General features: G+C 34.7%; 1 long non-coding RNA gene across 2 annotated transcripts; it reads left to right on the forward strand.

The window, feature by feature from the left end:
* The first annotated feature begins 7,826 nt into the window (after nt 1-7,826).
* Nucleotides 7,827-13,127, forward strand: LOC113727440 (uncharacterized). 2 transcript variants are annotated; one of them, XR_003457806.2, is made up of 3 exons: nt 7,852-8,309; nt 11,286-11,362; nt 12,718-13,127. It is a non-coding gene; the product is annotated as an uncharacterized lncRNA (long non-coding RNA). The 2 variants fall into 2 exon arrangements; XR_003457805.2 differs by lacking the exon at nt 11,286-11,362 and having other exon boundaries at nt 7,827-8,309.
* Nucleotides 13,128-20,950: the final 7,823 nt, after the last annotated feature.

The raw sequence follows: 20,950 nt of genomic DNA on the forward strand, positions 1-20,950 counted from the left end.
TTTATATGTTTCTACGGTTTTAATCTTTAAAAGATTATGTAAAAGGGTATTTTTTAATACTTTCTTCCGAGTTTTTTAGACGCTTTCTTCCAATTTTGGTAATTTAATTCTTTGATACTTCATTTGTTGTTTGTTGGGTTCAGGCACTGTCATTTTTTATACTTTCATTTGATAGTTTATTTGCTTAAACATATAACTTTTTGATCTGAGTTTAAAAAAAAAAAAAAAACTTTGGCCCAACAGGTTCGATCATCTTTCAACTTTCATTTAAAAAAAAAAAATCAAATTTCCAAGCATGTTTCTAATTTTAAAGAAGATCGAGTTTAGTTTGAAGAGACATTAGCCCAATTAATAAAAGATTCATGGTTGGATTCTTTTGTCTTTTGTATTGGATTCTATTGTTTAATTGTTATACAAATTTGGATTTTATATTCATCATGTGTTGTTAAAGTGTATGTCTAGAGTTATGGATGAACTTCCTGTATCTTGTTTGTGATGTTTACTTGGTTATTTGATACTATAATTTTGAACAAGTTATTTAACAATTTTATTTATCTAATCATGATTACTGGCCATTAACTATGATAATTTCAAAGTATTAGATTTGCAATGAGAATTAAAATTTAACACTAAGTGTACTCACGAAAATAGATGTGCACTTTTTTTTTGGCTCTGGTCGTATTATTTTATATAATTTCACCGAAAAAATGAACTTATATTTAATTTTATAACTACGAGAGTAGTTATAGTTTGATAACAAGTATAGATGATTCACTACAAGAATATGTTTTACATAGATTAGAAAATTACACCGTGTTTAGTTAAGATAGTAATATTTAATTAACCAGTAATTTTACTTGTAAGAGTAGGAAGAAATTTCATAACCGTAGGAGCTTTGAAATGTCATTTTCACTTTATTTAATTTTATGATTGTAGATTAGATTTACTTGCTTTAATTTGTGGTTATCTAAAGAATAAAGAAATTGAAAACTATTGATAATTGACAATTTTTTCTGGGGGATTGACACCTAATATCCCCCTATAAATGATCTGGGAGAAAATAGAGGGTATTTAGGTTTTTAAAATTTGATTAAAGTAAAAAATAAAAAAGAACCGGCGTTGACTTGGTATACAGAAGTATGTTTTGATCTGGAAGATAATTCCATAACCAAATTTCATCCGGTCAGAATTCATGCTATTAGTGTCTCATCTTTGTCCTGGCATACGTGCATTAGATGTACCAAGTGTCTGGTATATATATAGATAAGTACATGTAATAGACATTGTTAGCTCGTGTCTGTTTTCTTAAATGCTAGCAAAACTGAGAGTATGGTCATGAAGAAATTATCTCACTTGTATTTTCCCCTTGGACTCTTCTTGCTAGGTTCTCTCTTATCTTGCTTAGCCGCCCCCAACATTACCTCGGATCAATCAGCCCTTGTCTCATTGAAAGCCAAAATCACTGGGGATCCTCACGAAATCTTGGCAAGCAACTGGTCGGCTACTTTCTCAGTTTGTGACTGGAGAGGAGTCACTTGCGGCTCTCGCCACCGCAGAGTCACTGCCTTGAATATCTCCAACTTGGGCCTTACTGGCACGGTGGCACCATTCCTCCGCAACTGGGCAATCTCTCCTTTCTCACGTCCCTAGATATGAGCAGGAACAACTTTTACGGAGAACTTCCCCATGAATTGATTCGTCTGTCCAGGTTACGAGTCCTCAGTTTAGGCATTAACATGCTTAGAGGAAATATTCCCTCTTGGGTTGGTTCCTTCCAACAACTCCGACAATTTTTTCTAAAGAACAATAGCTTTACAGGCTTTATCCCACCTTCTATCTCCAACATGTCAAAGCTGGAGACATTAAATCTGCAGTTTAATTCTCTACAAGGAGCAATACCAATGGAGATTGGGAAATTAAAAAAGTTGAAGCAAATTGTCCTCGACTTTAATCAGCTTTCCGGTTTTCTGCCACTGGGGCTGTTCAATATTTCCTCACTGGAAGCTATTGCTCTTCGAAGTAATAGCTTATCTGGCAGTCTTCCATCCAGCATATGTCCCCGTCTTCGGGCTCACATTGCTTGACCTTTCCCTCAACAAATTAAGTGGTGTGATACCACCATCGTTATCGGAGTGTTCGAAGCTTCAGCTACTGAGGTTGGGTGGCAACAATTTGAGTGGAGTGATACCGGAAGGATTTGGGAACTTGACGGCGCTCAAGCGACTACATCTTGGCTGGAACAATTTGGTTGGAGTGATACCGGAAGGATATGGGAACTTGACGGCGCTAGGGGAACTATGTCTTGGGGACAACAATTTGATTGGAGTGATACCGGAAGGATTTGGGAACTTGACGGCGCTGGTGGAACTATGTCTTGGGGGCAGCAATTTGATTGGTACCATCCTACCTCTTGAATTTTAGCATGTATCAGATAAATGCGCATATAACTATTTGCCGTATTTACCTGACAATCAAATTCAAATATAAAACTATTGATTAATAATTTAAAAGGCTAGCCTAACTGGACACACGACAATACGGCTCCATGTTTTGAGTTTATTGCCAAAATAACTCTTCTTTCGAAACAAATATCCAAAGTAACCTAGTTTTAAAATTTATTACCTTTATAATTCTTTTTTTGTCACATAGGTTGCATATGTGGCAGGATAGAGATAGAAGCACATTCCATCTCTCTTTCCCAACTAATATTTTCCCTAATTCTCTCTTTGAACCTTCCCACCTTTTTTTTCGGTTCGTTATTTTTCGTTCTTTCATTATTTTTCCTTGTCAAATGTAATTGCCAGAAGCCAATATTTATATTAACAACATCTAAAACTTCATTGTCATTCCTGATATTATATCTGTGGATGAAAATATTCTTCTCAATTTGATAATCTCAAGGTAAATGAAGATTATTCTCTTATCTTTTCTATTGTGCAATTTTTGGAACATTCCTATGGCCTTCAAAAATTTTGAATACTAATTGTTTTAACAAATGATTTCTCACACCGTGTGTTTGATAAAATGTTAATAGGAAAACTACATAACAACATAGATTCATACTCAATATGTTTGATTTCCGCCACATATATAAGCATGTTCATTTGTAGCGCCTCTCTATCACATGATCAAATAATCTCGTATACTTGAAGTATTTTTGTACATTTATTCAACATCAATTAATGGCTTGTGTTACTTTCAAGAAACTTTAGCATTATCTCAATTGCAATAGTTTGATTACTTTTTGTAAAAGTTCTTTTCAAGCAGTCGGAAGCATAACATAAAACAAATATGATAGCCTTGAAGTTTTTGTAACTTTTTCTTGTTATTGCTTACAATTTTCATTGCAACTTTTGTATTTTGCAAATTTATTTTTGAAAAATATATGCAATAAGTTTGATACATTTAAAAAAATTACAAAGAGCACTAATAGCAAGGTCAATAATGGAAGAATTTATTTTAAATAATTATAAGGAAATTATTAAAGTTATGCAATCTTCTGGTGCCTCTATAATAAAAAAATTTAAATTTTTAATTTTTGTTGGAAAGTATAGACTAGATTAAAGCTTTCCTTTATTGTTATACTACATGGCAATCAGGGTAATTAGATGCCAACAATAACATCGATTTGGGAATAAAATTTGAAAGTGAATCATATTGGGAATATTTTTTAGAAAGAGTGTTATTTTGGCAAAAAACTCCCATGTTTTAATTGTCATTGAGGGAAATTTGACTAAATGCAAAGAGGCATTTACATAATAAGTTGCGTGTATTACTAAGTGTCCCTTGACCTTGGTATGCATTACAAGGTTCGTAATCTAATGTAACTTTGTTTTATATTTTAGAATAAATATTTCAAAGCTAATTAATCTCATGTCACCAAAGCTAGAAACATCAATTCTCTACGAGGGACAATTCTAATAGAGATTCGGAATCTAAACAAAAATGAAGATAGTGAACATCAACAATTAACTATCAGATTTCCTGTCCTTTGCCATGGGGGGTGTTCAATATTTCGTCATTGGAGACTATTACTTTTGCTGGTAATAGCCCAACTCTTTTTGCATTTTAGCTGAAATTAGAAAAAAAAAAGAAGTTATATATTCTTTAAAAATTAAATAATTTAGTGATTAGTAATGTGAAGGCTTGTATGAAGGAAATCCGGAGGTACACAAATTATAGAATAACATAAAGGTAATTACTTATCAAACCTGAAAAAATAGTTGGTAACACTTTCGGTAACTAAAGAAGAATACAAAGAATTTTCTTATTAAACATATGTGGTAGTAAAAAAGACCGTACAACATTCTAGCGCAAGTAAATTAATCCGTAGCATGCACTAACATTTGTAGACGTGGTAACTCTCTAGGCAGTGTTCCGCACGAGCTTGGCCGCCTAAAGCATCTTGCAAAACTTGCTTTGGGCTCCAATAGCCTAACTGGATCCATACCAGCCCAAATCTTCAACATCTCGACACTGCGAGAACTGGACCTATCGAACAATACGCTTTCTGGGAGGCTTCCATCATCCATGGGTTATGGATTGGTCAACCTTGAAGTGCTTGCTGTCTTTTCAAATGAGTTTGATGGAGTGCTACCAGCCTCAACCTCACACGCGTCTAAGCTTACTCATTTAGACTTGGGTGGAAATAGATTCAGCGGTCCAGTTCCAAACTCTCTTGGAAACCTAAGACTTCTAAGAGATTTGGATCTCGTTGATAATCATTTGACAACTGAACCTTCATCGAGAGAATTGAGCTTTATCAGTTACTTAACAAATTGCAATTGTCTCAAACTATTAGGTTTTGCTGAAAATCCGCTGCACGGTTTTCTTCCGATGTCAGTTGGGAATCTCTCAACTTCTATGGAGAGATTCTATGCATATGGTTGCGGAATAAAGGGAAGCATTCCCGATGGAATTGGGAATTTGAGCAGCCTAATCATTTTGAATCTATATGGAAATCACCTGAGTGGGCCCGTTCCGGTGACAATGAAATACTTGCAAAATCTTCAAGCATTGTTTTTGGATGATAATCAATTAAGTGGTTCAATTCCAGATTGCATTTGCAAGTTAAAGAGATTGTACCAAATCTATCCGGGGCAAAACATCTTTCGTGGCTCAATGCCATCATGCCTAAATAATATAAGTTCCTTGGAAGAAATTGACTTTGCCGGGAACTTATTAAACTCAAGCATACCTGGTAGCTTGTGGAACCTCACTGATCTCTTGACGTTGAACCTGTCATATAATTCATTGAGTGGCTCACTACCTTATGAAACTGGAAATTTGAAGGTAGTAACACTATTAGATTTGTCGGGAAATCACCTTAATGGGAATATTCCAAGTTCCTTAGGAGGCTTGCAAAGTTTAGCAAAGCTTTCATTAGCACAAAATAAACTTCAGGGACCTGTTCCAGACTCTCTCAATCAGATGTTAAGCTTGGAATTTTTGGAGCTATCCAATAATAATCTATCAGGTCCAATACCAAAGTCCTTGGAGACACTTATATATCTCAAATACATTAATCTTTTTTTCAACCACTTAAGAGGAGAAATTCCCTCTAGTGGTCCTTTCAAGAAGTTCACATACGAATCATTCATGTTTAATGATGACTTGTGTGGCGCTCAAAGATTTCATGTTCCTCCATGTCGTTCTCCTCGGATTCACAAATCGAGTCAAAAGAAAGTATTTCACCTGCTAGGCATTCTATCAGGTATTGCAGCAACAATAATTGCTGTTACAGCTGCTGCAATTTTACTTTTAAGATGCCCAAGGAAAGATGGGGTTTCAAGAAATACTGATTTGTTGCCCATGGGTTTGCCAAAAATGATTTCATACTCTGAACTTGTGCAAGCAACCAATGGTTATGATGAAACGAATTTACTTGGCAAAGGGAGTTTTGGATCTGTATATAAGGGTATTTTAACGGATAGGACAGTTGTAGCCGTAAAAGTTTTCACTTTACTAGCAGATGTCAATTCCAGGAGTTTTGATACAGAATGTGAAGTTCTACGCAATCTTCGCCATAGAAACCTAACCAAAGTGATTGGTAGCTGCTCTAACTTGGACTTTAAAGCCTTAGTGCTTGATTATAAGTCTAATGGGAGCCTTGAGAAATGGTTGTACTCCCACAACCATTGCCTGGATCTGCTGCAAAGGATAAGCATAATGATGGATGTTGCTTCCGCATTGGAATATCTCCATTTTGGTTATACAACACCAATGGTTCACTGCGATCTGAAACCTAGCAACATATTGCTCGACGAAAATATGGTTGCTCATGTAAGTGATTTTGGCATGACAAAGTTTCTGGATGAGAGAAATAGTGTTCTGCATACCAAGACACTTGCAACGCTTGGATACTTGGCACCAGGTTTGGCATATTTGACTTCTTTTTAGTTGCTTTTTTTATCTGTTTTTTTTCATGAACTATATGTCAATCTTCCAAGTTTTCTATTTTTCTCACTTTAAGGGTGATGGATTGCCTTTCATATCACAGAGTATGGACTTGAAGGGCAGGTGTCAACAAGGGTTGATGTGTATAGTTTTGGCATAGTTTTGATGGAAACCTTTTCAAGAATGAAGCCTAGTGATGAAATGTTCAAAGATGATTTGAGCCTGAAGAGTTGGATTGAAGAATCTCTGCCTAATGCAACAACTCAGGTTGTAGATGCAAACCTACTTGGGCGACAAGATGAGCATTTCAATGAGAAATTGGAGTGTATTTCAGTGATCTTCAAATTGGCTTTGAGTTGCTGTGCTAAATGCCCGCGAGATCGGACTAATATGAAGGATGTTGTGGCAGCACTTCAAAAGATAAAATGTCAAATTAAGTATTTTCCGAATACCTCGGCATGAAAGTACGTTCTTTTACTTAATCCAACTGATCATGTTTGTTCCACTCAAATAATCTTTCTGTGAGGACCCCAAAAATATATATATAAACCTGTGCATATTTCATTTGCATTTTCTTTAATTCTTTAATAATTTCTAGCATTACTTTCACCTGTTTCCAAATAAGTTCGTAAAAACACTTGTCATGTGAGAAATAATATAATTTTCCTAAGTTATGAAATTTCTTGGTTTTGTTAGACTAAATTAAAATCTTTGGAGTTAGAATAATTTATCGCCTTAACATAAAATGCTAAAATACTTAGTCTTCTCTATGTTAAAATTTATACTACCTAAGTAGATTAATTATATAAAATTTCTTGAATTTCAATAATTAATTCCAATTAGTTGCTAACGTTAAATGTTAATAAGAATTTTCGCGTTAAGATGAAAACCAATGAATTTTAGATAAATATGATTCTAATATACTAAACATACTTAAGGCGTGAAAAATTCGATAAATATATCCTTATCTTTCTTTGTTTTCACAATAAGTGCATAAAAATAATTTTTATGTGCAAATTGACATCCTTGGATTTGATTATTATTTCACTTGACTTTACATTACTAAATCGATAAATTTCGAGTTAGACTAACTCTATTCCTTGAGAAATAATAATTGGAAATTCTAATAATTAATTTACTATCGCTAAATAATATAAAAATTACTAGGAATCTCAATATTCAAGTTTAATCGATAATTATTCGATAAAAATGGTTTAAGTATACTAGTGTATATTTAGGCGTTCAAATCACACTTGGGGATAATTCTTAGAATTAAGGTGGAATTGAGAAATTAAGTTGAAGTTAGGGAGCAAAGTAAAAAGACTAAAATGCCCTTACCTTTCCATGCAAACCAAACAAAACCTCTGACCGCAAGTTCAATTACTGCAACTATCACCAATTCTATACGCAACCGATTTTAATACACGAAACCTCTACTCCTAAAACCGCGGCACCTTATACCATTACCCCATTTCACATCCGAAACCACGGCACCACAATACTTCCTCATCATCTCATATTACAAACCGCGGCACCTTATCTGCCATTCATCTCCATTTCCTCTCCATTGTTACCTCAGCCCAAACCACAACAACATTTCCTCACCTTGTAATCATCGACCAAGAGAGAGAGAGAGAGAGAGCTGCACTCTGCAAGCCGAGAGTGAGAGTGAGGGAGAGCCGAGCTTCTTGTTTCTTTTCTTTCCGTCCGTAAGCTAGAGAGGGAAGAGAGGGACTTGCGATTCATTTTGTCTTCTAACCGTGAGCTGGTGAAGGGACTAAGGGCTGAACTTTCTCCATTCCAGCCGCAACCCAGAGCAAGGGAGAGAGAGAGCTAGTGGTCTGCATTTTCTGGGCTGCCGAAGGGAGGAGGACTATTTCTGCTGCTAACCGTGTGTGTGAGCTCCATTTGAGGTAACTTCTGAACTGAAATTAGTTGGTTATAGGCAAGTGAGGTCAGCTATGGACTTGCATGTGGTGCTTGTGAGGTTAGATGAGGAATTGTGACTTAAGAAATCTGATTTGGAAAAGAATTAAAGCTGTCGAAAGTTTGAAGCTGGAATTGCGGCTTGTTTCTGGAAATTTCGGTTCTTACTTTGCTAGCTGTGATCATCTGAGCATAAGGCTGTGATTAGCTAAGTTGATAACACAAAGATTAATGTACGCATGCTGGATTGAGTGTCCGGATGAGGAATTAGGAGCTTGAGAAAAATCCGATCCAGTGAAAATGATTTCTGTCGTGAGTTTGAGATGAAAAATGCAGTTGTAATCTGCTTAATTTCGACAATCTGAGCATGAAACCGTGTTTAGCTAATTAAAACTAGGATGGTTAAGCTGATTAGGGCCTTGCATGATAATTTTATGAAGTTGGATGATGAATTAAGGAGCTTAGGAAAATTCTGTTTTGATGAAAAATTTCTACCGAGAGTCTACCTTGAATAATATAGCTTCATTTGGTTTAATCTTGTTGCTTTGAGCCTATAACCATAACTAACTAGCTAATAACGAGATAATTGAGCTTTGCATGTGGCTAATTAGTTGGGTTAAAACCGAAATAAAATCAATGCAATCAGTTTTCATGCCACAACAACCGAGGTTTGAAGCTGGAAATTTCTGGAAATTTTGGAGGATTTTTTGTTGTTAATCGAAAGTAATTCCTGAGCTAGATATGTTAATTAACTAGTTAAGTGATGACATGTTGAATTGAGACCTTAATACTCTGTTTTAGCCAAGGAAAAAGTTGTAATAAAAACATACAATCGCTGGAAAATTTTGTGAACTACCGTGAGGTTGAACCTGGAAATTTTGAGGTTTATGACCATTGTTTGAATTTAATTCCGAACTAGAAGTGTTAATTGGTTAAGATAAGTTAATGCATGAAATATATGTGTCATAAGTCTTGTAAGATATCAGTTGTAAAGTACTTTATCCGTTGGATGAATTGACCAAAGATGTTGAAACATAGCTGCTGCAATTTTTTTTCCAGCTTAGCCGATGGTGGCTCTTTTGAGTTTTAATGGAAACTTGGTGAGTGGGCTCTATGAATTCCCACAATGACTTGGATGATCTGATTAGCTAGTCAAGTATTTGCTTGTCGGATTTGAGTACTTAATATCATGTATTAGCCGAGTAAAAAGTTGGATTTATGATCAATTAGCTGCTGGAAATTCTGTTTAGCCAAGGACAGATTTATTGTGGTGGAATTATTTGCCAAAATCACATGCTATTTGTTTTATTTCATGTCGGAAAATTTTGATAGTGGGCTCTATGAACTCCCACCCTTGGATTGATGATGGATATAATGCTAGTTTAGTGTTTAAATAGGTAGATTAATGATACCTAGCTAGTCTAGACTCCAAAAGATGCATAGTTCAAAAATGTTCAGAATTGCCCTGTTTTAATCGCACCCCTTTTGCAAAATTTTGAGGGTTTCATGACTTGTATATCATGTTGATATGTTGAATATATGGTGTCCAAAGTTTCATTGAAAAATATTGAGGTTAGGTTGGTCAAATAAATCGATTTAACAAAGCTAGTAAATCTGGAACTATTTCCGAAATGCTCTGACCAGCTTTCGTATTTCGGCCATAATTTTGAACTCCGATGTCGAAATCGAGTGCCGTCAGCGGCATTTGAAACTAGACATTCCAACCTTTCCGACGATATAAAATGCACATTCTGGTTCCATGTATGTGAGCCAAAACAACTATTTTAAGTCGGCTGTTCTGTTTCTCTGCTTTACAAGAACAAAATGCTGAGGCTGCAACTTGTGACTCGAATTCGAGCTAGTTGTGTGCCGAATTTCAAAATGATTTCTTCTGTGAAATTATAGCTCTATGAATGTATTTTCTAACGCCTTAAACCATGCCAAATTCTGAGTTAATTTGAGTGATCTGTGATCAAAATATGAAACCTGCTCTGTCCTTGAAAACCCTGATTTTTAGACAGATTTGATGCAAGGTTTGGCAAAGACTTGCTAACTGAATATTTTGATGCTAAACACTTACCAAATGTACCATGAACCAGGTTTGGAGGAATTTTCCTTTGACCAAATGTCTGAAATGGAAAAACAAAAGGTTCAAGGCAATTTTGTCTTAGTATTTGCGAAATTTTAGGTGTTTGATCGACCACCTTTCCGAAGTTATTTTTCCATGAAATTTGGTAGAGGAACAACCCTTGTATGGTAGTATTATACTGCTAATTATGGTGTTATTCTGAGGCCATTTCATGGGTCAAATAAATTACCAAAGTTCATGACTCGAGTTTGAAACACCCATGTTTCACATGGGAGTTTTAGTAACTTTGAGCTACCGTATCTTGGTGCTCAAAACCCCGTTTCTCGTTCCATTTGTTTTGTTATACTCTTGAATTACAACACTAATAGAGTTGCAAATTTCAAAAGCTAGTTCCAAACAAGTGAATTTTGCCGAAATTCCAAAGTTGGCCAAAAACCAACTTTAATCTGCCTTATGAACCAAAACAGTAACTTTGAGCCCATTTTGACTATCTTCCATTTAGAATCATGAAAAAGTGTATTCTAGGAACTTTTAGCATTTTGAAGGAAGTTTCCAACGGTACCAAGTTTTCCAATCTTTGACATGTAAAAGGTGAGCTACGATTTTTCAAAGTATTGCATCAAAACTGAAATTTTCCGAATTCCAAGGAAATGGAGTTTTTCAAGTACTCCTTATTCCTTCGATAATATTCAAATGTCTTATCCTTGAATTTCATGATGTAGACTTAATTTCTCTTGTACCTTGAAACCCCGCTTGAGAATCTAGATTTAGGATAATTAAGACTTGTTCACGAGATTTTTCCTAAGTTTGTACTATGTCACGATTTTCAGCAATAGTAGGGATTGTAAATGATAGACTATTACTATTCGTTCAGGCGCACACGAGGACCTTTAAGAGGATCCGACAGAGGACGCTTGAACTTCAAATTGAACCTATTGCCCTTGTTGCTAGGTGAGTGTTCCATATAGGAATACGTAATTTAGTAAGTCTAGGACATGCTCATTTCATGATCGTTAAGTGTTTACCATACTCGTGCCTATTTAAGAAATATATATATGCATTGCATATCGACATGAATTGGTTAAATGATTAACCCTATCAAATGATCTTATAAACTCAATACGTGCTTAGCCTGCTTGTTTTATGCTTATTGGGTTAAAGTGCTCTTGTGACTCGTTATGTGACAATTTGGAAAATGAGTTCCGATCCATCGAAGTGCGCAGTGTGTACTTTATCACACTAGCCGTTCGAGTGGTGACTTGCGTGAAACATTTTCTCGTGAATCTAAATGTAGTAACGTCGTTGGAGTGAATCTCCTCGACTCTCACATGGAAAAAATGGGATAATGGCCAATGATGGCCTATTAATATGGCAAATGCCTGCCAAATAACCGTCATTACTCAACCGTTAACCGTCAACCGTGAACCGTTAACCGTGAACCGTTTACCAACCCACATGACTACCTGACTATTTGCTCATATGATTTCTAATCTATATGATTATTCGATATCCGTGAATTACATGCTCCCATGAAATCAACTTGTATTGCTTACGTGCTTACGTGCTAAGTATCCACTTGATTACTTGATTATCATGAATCACATGTTATATGAAGTTGTCCATCATTGTTAGGCGAGTGTGTACTTTACCTCACTCGACCTATGCAAATGATGAATTTTACTTTTTGTCGAATTACTTGGTTACCTGTGCATGTTGTAAGCTATAAGCTGAACTTGGGCCCTGCCTCGGTTACTGACCTACTCGAGCCAGGACTGGGCTCGGTCGGGTAGGTTGGAACCCTGGACAACCGTTTCGGTTTACTCGAGTACTACCACTGGAGGGATAAGGTGATGGCCAGTCAACCGTGGGGATCCGGGAGTTATAAGGTGCCGATGACCGACAAAGTTCCACTGGAACACCGTATCCTTTCGTGCTTGCTTTACTATTAATAATATTATTGCTCTCCTAGTTGGCATTCTCGGGTAAGACTCCTCATGAGCATTAACCTCTGAGATAAAGCAATCCTTGTAATGTTCTTCTAGTCGGACGAGCCACTATTTGTTTGACTGAAATTTTATGAAAATATATTTATATGGCCATTCATTCCAAAAGTACTAGTCCTACATGTGTTTTCAAGGTAGCAATTACCCGTGTAATGATTATCACCTCATGGTAACATGCCATTGTGTAACCTCGAATCATGCATATGATATGCACAACTTACTTGACCTATTTGAACTGTTAGAGCGTTTTGGAACCTCACTGGGCTGTGTAGCTCATCCCACGTTGTGGTTTTCTTTTTACAGGTTCTGACAACTGAGGAAGACTTGAGATCTACTTGTACTTTAAGCATGTAGTTTGAATTAAACAATGTAGCCGTCTCAAATGTGCTCGGAAGTAGTACTAGATTGTTTACTTTCATGAATGTAATTTGAGTTAAACATTGTAGTTTTGCCTTAGGTTGCCACTTGAAGCTGGAAAAGTGTAAACCCTGGATTTGTATGTGGCTTGTATAAATTTGTTACTTGGCTTGTAAGGATGTATTTGAATTGATGTTTTGTTTCTTGGGTTGTATTCGGGAAGGTATTTTAAGAATCGATGTTGGCTATCTTAAGGCACTGTTATCTCTGAAGTTAATGTGATTCTAGAAACCGGCCTATTTGGAGGGAAACGATGTTGTAATAGATTAGGTTATACTTCGGAAGGATTTTTGCTAGCTTGCTTGCGTGAGTCCTGGCGAGAGCTAGGCAGACGGCCCGCCAACCCTCTGGTTCGCCTTAGGGGAAAGTGGGGTCGCCACACTTTCCAATATCTTTTGTTGCACGATGATGCCAAGATTTGAAACATGAAGCAAAATAAGTTATATTATCCACCTTAAGTATGCTGATATATCAATAATATATTATCAAGGGAAATGGGGCAGGAGCGGTCATGATTTGGCCTCAACAAATTGTGTGGTCCAGATCACAAGTTGTGCATCGATTTTCACACCATGTGTGGGACCCACAAAATTTTGTACTAAAATTACACGTTGTGCAAATAAAGTTACGCTGTGTGCAATCAAAATTACGCGCTGTTGAAAATGGCCACAACCGCAACGGTTGCCCTTGTCCATTATTAAGATGCCAAAGTTTTCTTTCTCGTGTCTAAACATCTTGCTCTGTCAATCTATTTGTTTGTACCCAGTTTCAAGTTCATTTTCTTAGTTGTCATTTGAAAGGCATCCAGAGGAAAAACTGCATTTGCATAGTTCTGTTTCGTGAAAATCTTTATTAGAGTTAATATTTTGCACGCTTAAACCTGTTTCTTCCTTTTTTCTTTTGCTTGTGCCATAATCTTCCGCGACCAAGAATGATGATGACAATGATGAACCTTGAGTAGGCAGTGGCACTACTAGTACTAAAGTGGGTGTTGGAGATTTAATTTGTTCATTCATGGCGTCTTTCGATTTTGGGTGATGATAGTGGTAAATTCGTCTATAGATACCGAAGCTCTAAGAGGATTTGAAAGGCATCCAGGGAACTTTTCTGTCTTTTACAATGATATTAGTCACAAGAACTTAAAACAATCACACACAGTTTGACATCTAATCTCCAACCAAACACAGGATAGGATTGTTTTTTAACTTATCCTATCCAACCGAGAACCAACCAAACGCTAGATAACTTGGATTATTTATCTGGGGATGACTCAATTCGGGATTAATAATCTAAGCATTAGTCATCACATTTCATCTAGTCCATGAACCAAACGGACCTTAAGTATTCAGTCTTTGAATGGCTAAAAACCTCCCCTGAGGTTTTTAACAATTTTACTAAGCTCTTCTGAGATTTGAAAAATAACACCCATCTCCCTTGATTTGATAGTTTTAGTAACAAAATCTTAAAATAATATTGATTTGGTCAAATTTTTAATTGAATATCCAAAAATGCCCTTGTGTAATGAGTTCTAATTTATTTCCCTATACAATTATAAGATTATCTAGTATAAAATGTGCCGAATTTTTTATGTTCATACCTACTATTTGATAAATAACTATAATAATAATAATTTTATCACTATGATAAGATACTTTTGATAATATTTTATTATGGATTTAGATTTATAAGATAGAAAAAAAATGTTGAAATAATTCATTTAGAGTTTATGAATTTTTCGAGTAGTAGGATTATCATAATTTAGTAGTGATTTTAGACTATTTTTTTTATTTATTATTAATTTTAACACCAAAAAATAGAAAACAAAAATCAGCAAAAACATTGGATTACATATGAGTTAACTCATAAAAAAAATCACTAGTTCGACATTTGATTACGATAGAAACTAGAGGTAATAATGGTAGTTCTACAGTTTTAGTGGTAAAAAATTAAAAAGAAGGAATAAGAAGAAAAAAGAATGAAAAAATTAATTTAAAAGTCATTCTAAGCATAAGCATACCAAACAAGAGAATTTCATTAAAATATTTAAGGATAGTATTGTCATTTTAAATGACAAGGGAGTATGTGTAATTTTTTAAATCTTGAGGGAGCTAAATAAAATTGTTAAAAACCTCAACAGAGGTTTCTGAAATTATCCCTAATTTTTTAGATATTCAACTTCTAATTAAATGGCCAACTGGTTTGAAAAATATAGTCTTCATATGCTTGCGCTTTGGTACGTACAATAATCCTTATCATACAATATTTTGTTGAATAATTTGAAAGGAAAAGAGAAGATTCCTCCAGAAAATTATGAAATACAAGAAGTAAATTTGGAGGATGTATGGGTTAGGTGATTCACGAGGAGGGAATGTAAGTGGGTTGGCTGGTTCGGGAGGGAGAGAATGTAAGTGAGAAGTCCTGCCCTTCTACTTACATTATAAAAAAAACATTTAAAAAAATCAAATCTGCAAAGTAGTTATGTTTCTAAAATTCTAGTATTACACCCAAAAAAGAAAAATAATCCAATCCTACTTATACTGAATAGGATACTTTAAAGCACTTAAACTAATATTTTCTTGAATATAAATTGACCAGGTTGATATAGTGTCTTACCAATCACAGTAGTAAGTTGAATCGATTATCAATTGTTTTCTTTAGTTAAGTCAACATTTTACAAGAGGGCTAATGTAATTTTGCATCTTTAGCGCATTGGGATCAACTATTGAATTCAAGAATATTTTTCTAGGATGAGGCAAATTTCAGAAACTTTTGAAATCGAAATAACTTTATACCCTGCTAAAATGCACACTGTGAAGTGCTAAATGGATGGCCATTAAAGAAACCCCCCTGTGGCCATGAAAGACATTGAGTCCTAAGTCAAGGAAATTTATTTAGAACTTATAAGTACAACCAATTAGAACTGTGGATAGCACAATTAATTTTTTTGCCTTGAATTTATTTAGTATTACAACACAATGGGAAGAAATTTAATCCCTGAATCAAGTACAGTTGAAAACAAAGTAGGCTAGAGAAGTTAAAAATATATTAAAAAAATGAAAAGGCCATACTAAAAAGAACAATGTTTTTGCCTTGGCAACTTGTATCTCTTAACGTTAATTGATGTTCTTTTAGGGGCAAAAACTAAAGAAATAAAAGCTATAACCTATGTATCTATTCATGCTTAACTAAAATTTATAATACAACATTATAAAACCATATTAAAATATTCCAATAAAAATTTAGTCCTACTTAAACTTCACATGACAATTTAAAGTCCTTAAACTGATATTTTATGGAAGATAAACTAAATTAGCTGATTTAAGATGAATCAATATCAATAGTTTTCTTCAAAGGGTAATGTAATTTTGCATCCTGAAAGTATTGGGATCAAGATTCTTTTACCATAAGTTCTACCCGTGACTATTTAGTCCCTAAAAATCTATTTTCTTAATCAGTTTGACTCCATTTAATAGTGGTGATTGTTGTTCTTAAAAGGGTGAAAAAAGCATGCACAATCTCTAGCCTAGTGAAAAATAAGCATTTGAATGGAAAATTAGAGGATAACAAGATTACACGAAAGTTTTTCTTCAAAATGGGGAGAGAGAACACCTAGTTTGATCATTAAATTTGTAAGTATTACCTTATTGATCATGATTAGAATTCTGGTTGACTTCTCATCTCCTAATCTGTTATGTTACTCTCCATGTAGGTTGTTGGATACTTTATAACGTATCAGACAATCAAATGCATGAGCTAGTGTTGTATGAGCTAAAGTCTGCCAACGATAAGCCCAAGCGGGATCCAATGGATTGATATGATTTTCTTGAGCATCTTCAATGGTTTCATTTCCTATACACATGAGCAGGTTTGATGTTACTGCATCACCATGTTCTACTTTAGGTCACGTTTTGAGTTTGGAGCCAATCTGTGGTGGTTGTGATCTTTGTCTAATTTGGGAACCATTCTCTTTGCAACCTTAGCTTAAATTTAATATATTCTGAGGCTTCAATTTTACTTTCTGAAGGTAACAACCTCTTTATTGTTGAGCTATACTACAATTCAAGAAAAACTACAACATGAGAGTCCAGTGTCCTTTTGTTTTGCTTTCTCATTTCTCTCTCAAATTTTTTCCCCTTTCTTTCCTTTTCTTCTTTTTAGTTTTATGTAGATTTTTTGCAGAAAACATTAGGAGGACATGATATTGATAGGTGTCGAGTCTGTACAACAATAAATATCTACTCAATTAAAATACAAATTTTATATATAACGGTGAGTAATGTCGAATCCACAAGGACTGAGGAAAATTCATTTCTTCTAGAGTCCAGAGTATAGGGGATTTTTAGTAAAATGGCAATATTAAACAACTCAAATAAAATAAATAAATGAAAAATAAATGACAATTTATTAAAATTGAAGTAATAATAGACAAACTCTAGCCAAGGAATAACTTCGAAAATTGTTCACTTAATTGATCATTGATGCAATAATAATTTCATTTATTCATTGATAAACAAGTTATAATTGCCAAACACATGATAACAATCAATTCCTCCTTACTGTATTGGTGGCCAAGATACGACCGTTAACCACTGCCCTAATTAAGAAGTAACCTTAGGTAAAATCTTAGAGTTCAATTTCCTAATAACCTTAAGAATTAGAGAAGCCCAGTTCTAATCAAATAACATACTATGAGAGTTATTTTAGTTAGATCCTATGTTTCCCTGACACAAATCCAATCATGTCAGTCACCACTAATTTAAAACAATTAAACAATTACATATTTAACTGCTCTAACTGATTTTAGGTTATTAGATTAATTTAAATACCTGGCCCTTGATATTCAAATAATATAATAACCACAAAAAATTAAATCAGAGAACATATGAACACCAGTAAATAAAAGAAATAAATATAATCAATTCGATCTCACAATTTTAGATGAACCAAATCCTCCATTGTTCTTTGATTAGAATGAAAAGCTTAGTTTATACCCAAGGAGGAAGCCATGTGCCAAGTATTAGAAATAATTCCTGCGGCCATTCTCTCTAAATCTAAATTGATATCAAAGAGAGAAGGAAAGACGTCTGTCTGCTTCTCCCTGATAAAGGAGAAAAGAAAAGTTACTATCTAATGTCTTGGACCTGTAGCTTTTATTATTCCTATCGAAACTACTTTTCCTAAAACAAAACAAACTCCTAATAGATAGACTAGATTAATCTCTTAGTAAGAATAGGAAACTATTCAGTTGATAAAGAGTCTTTTCCACGGCTCCAATAGAAGACTAGAAGTCACGCGCCAACTCCCGAGTTTCCGAACTTGCATAATTAAATTTTGATGCGCCCACATTGAATTGTACAAAAATTAGTTAAAATTTACATTTTTAACTTGTTTTCACTCCGAATCCCTATAACCAACACCAATCATTAAATATAAGCAAAATCTATCAATTAATGCAATATTTGGTAAAATAAAAGAGGGAAATGACAGGTGCCGAACCTGTGCAATAATAATAAATAAAACCTAACTACCACCAAAAGTAGTCAATAATCAATTTTAGGTACTGGAGCAGGGACTTTAAGTATGCAATAGGTTACTTGATTCATCCTGTTCCCGAAGAATTTGCTTAATTCGATATACCCGAATCAATTATCTGACTAAATTTACTAACTAGTAGACAGTGGCAAGTAGGGTCGTCTCCTCAGGGACTGGGAAGAAATTTATTTCCTTTCAAGTCAAGATAAAATGGGGGGTTTGGGATTAAATGCTAATGAACTAAATAAATCAAATGCAGAAAATAATTAATTAAAAGGAATAATTGGGAGAACTCTAGCCAAGGGTACACTTCAGAAATGGTTCACGCACCGATCATCGATTCACAGATAATTTCAATATTTATTAATAAATTAGTTATAGTTGTCATGCACGTGATAAACAACCAACATTTCTTTAATTTCTCGATAGTTAAGGTATGACTATTAACTATTTCTCCAACCCGGAAACAACCCTAGGTACGACCGTAAGATTTAATTTCTAGATTGCATTAATAATTAGAAAAACTCAATCCTAACTAACAAATACACTACAAAAGTTTGTTTAAGTTAGATCATATGTTTCCCTGACACAAATCTAATTACGCTAGTTGCTACTGAGATAGAGATATTCGAACAATTACGGATTCAATTACCCCCGAATTAGCAAAATAGCCTATATCAATAACTAAGGGTTAAAAACAAAAAAGCCCTCTGTGCTAAACCTAATATACAAATAAGCCCTCTATGATTTCAAAATATAAAACGCGACACCTCGTGCTTTGAACTAAGTTGTAACACTGATGGAAATCGGTAAAATTAACAGGAACTGATAAAAGGACCAAAATGCCCTTGTATAATACCCAAAAGGCAATTGAACGGACTCATTTCTTCCCTTCAAACCCTACGAAGAGAGAGAGAGAGAGAGAGAGAGAGAGAGAGGGGGGGAAAGCAAGATATTTTTGACGTTTTCTTGTATAATGTCCAAATTGACGTCTTCTTGCAGATATTTTTTCCCCGCGCATTGTAATTGATGGAAAGTTGAAAGTCTAGTCCCTGCTTTATGCTCCTAGCACGGTGGACCTCTACTTGCTCTAACAAACCGTTCCAAGCACAGTTGTAAAATCAGAGAACATTTGAACTCCTAGTAGCCGTCTCTTTAATTTCTCCGGTTGCTGTTATTGTGAAGCTGTGGACATTCTTGAAACTGTTGCAAAGTTCAGCTGCTTCATTATCTTGTTGGACCCAGGCTTCGATGCACCAGTAGTCACTGAAATCTTAATTTGAACTCTTTTTGAGTACCATTAAGTGAGTCTAATATGCTACCACTCGCATGCCGGATTCTCCAACGTGGAAGAAATTTTGACTTGGCTTAAATGCAGATGAAAGAGACGGCTTCTAAAGCCCCTTCTAGCCTGGAACGAGAAAGGGAAATGATGTAATGATACTCTTCACTCCATATATATAGATGGCGCGTGCAATGTTTTATTGGGGGCTAAGGGGTACAATAGGAATATTTGCTAAAAATTAAGTATAAAGAATTTGTTTTTAACTTCCAGTACATCAGTACCGTTAATTTTACCGATTTCCGTCACTGTTACAACTTAGTTCGAAGCACAAGGTGTCGCGTTGTATATTTTGAAACCATAGATGGCTTATTTGTATATTAGGTTTAGCACAGGGGTCTTTTTTGTTTTTAACCCAATAATTAATTATTGCGCATTAATCAATCAAACACAAGAGCTATAACAATTAAAAGTAGGAAACATAAAAATACCAATAAATGAAGGAAACAATTAAAAATGGTTTAGATCTCACAGTAATTGCCGAACTAAATCGGCAGTTGCCCCCTTGACTAGAATTAGGGATTTAGTTCTTGTAAGCACAAATTTTGTTGCCTAAAATAAAAGACAAGAAAACTTGCACAAATATCAAATTTATTAAATTAAATAATAAGCGGGTTACAATATCTGAAAGTTCTTGAATCAAAGAAATTAATCCCCTGATTCTTTTCTTCAAATAGCTTCAATTGAAGGGCCGAAAAGACTTGTTCTCCAATCGAAAGGGTGTTTCCTACAATTTCGGTGTAGAAAACGATTGATTTGATGATGGTGTCAAACATTTAGAACTTCAAGTCTTCAACACCGATAGCATAAGGATTTGTTTGACTTGATTTGGACTTAGATTTGAGGAAGAAAACTCTTGAAAAAATTTGACAGAATTTCTCCAGAATTTAGGGATTTTTCTCGTATCTTTGCCTTGAGAGAAGACCTTTATTTATAGCCAAAATATGTAGGCTAAGTTTTCAAGAAAACCCTCAGAATCTTCCTGCATTTTGGATTACTTGTTACTCAAGAAATCCATTTAACTTTGGCTTAAATAATGGGCCAACCCAAATAGTCCATTGTGAATTAATAAATCAATTAATTCACTTCCACTTAAATGGACATTGCAAATTTAATTTCATTTAATAGCCCATATAATATTGGCCCAATTTGCAAGTTCAAAACATAATGAACTTCTACAATTTAACTTAATTTAATCAAGATCAATTTAATTTAAATCAATCTTAACTAAATAAATTAAATAAA

This window comes from Coffea arabica, chromosome 2c (genome assembly GCF_036785885.1).
Source record: "Coffea arabica cultivar ET-39 chromosome 2c, Coffea Arabica ET-39 HiFi, whole genome shotgun sequence".
Taxonomy (NCBI): Eukaryota; Viridiplantae; Streptophyta; class Magnoliopsida; order Gentianales; family Rubiaceae; genus Coffea; species Coffea arabica.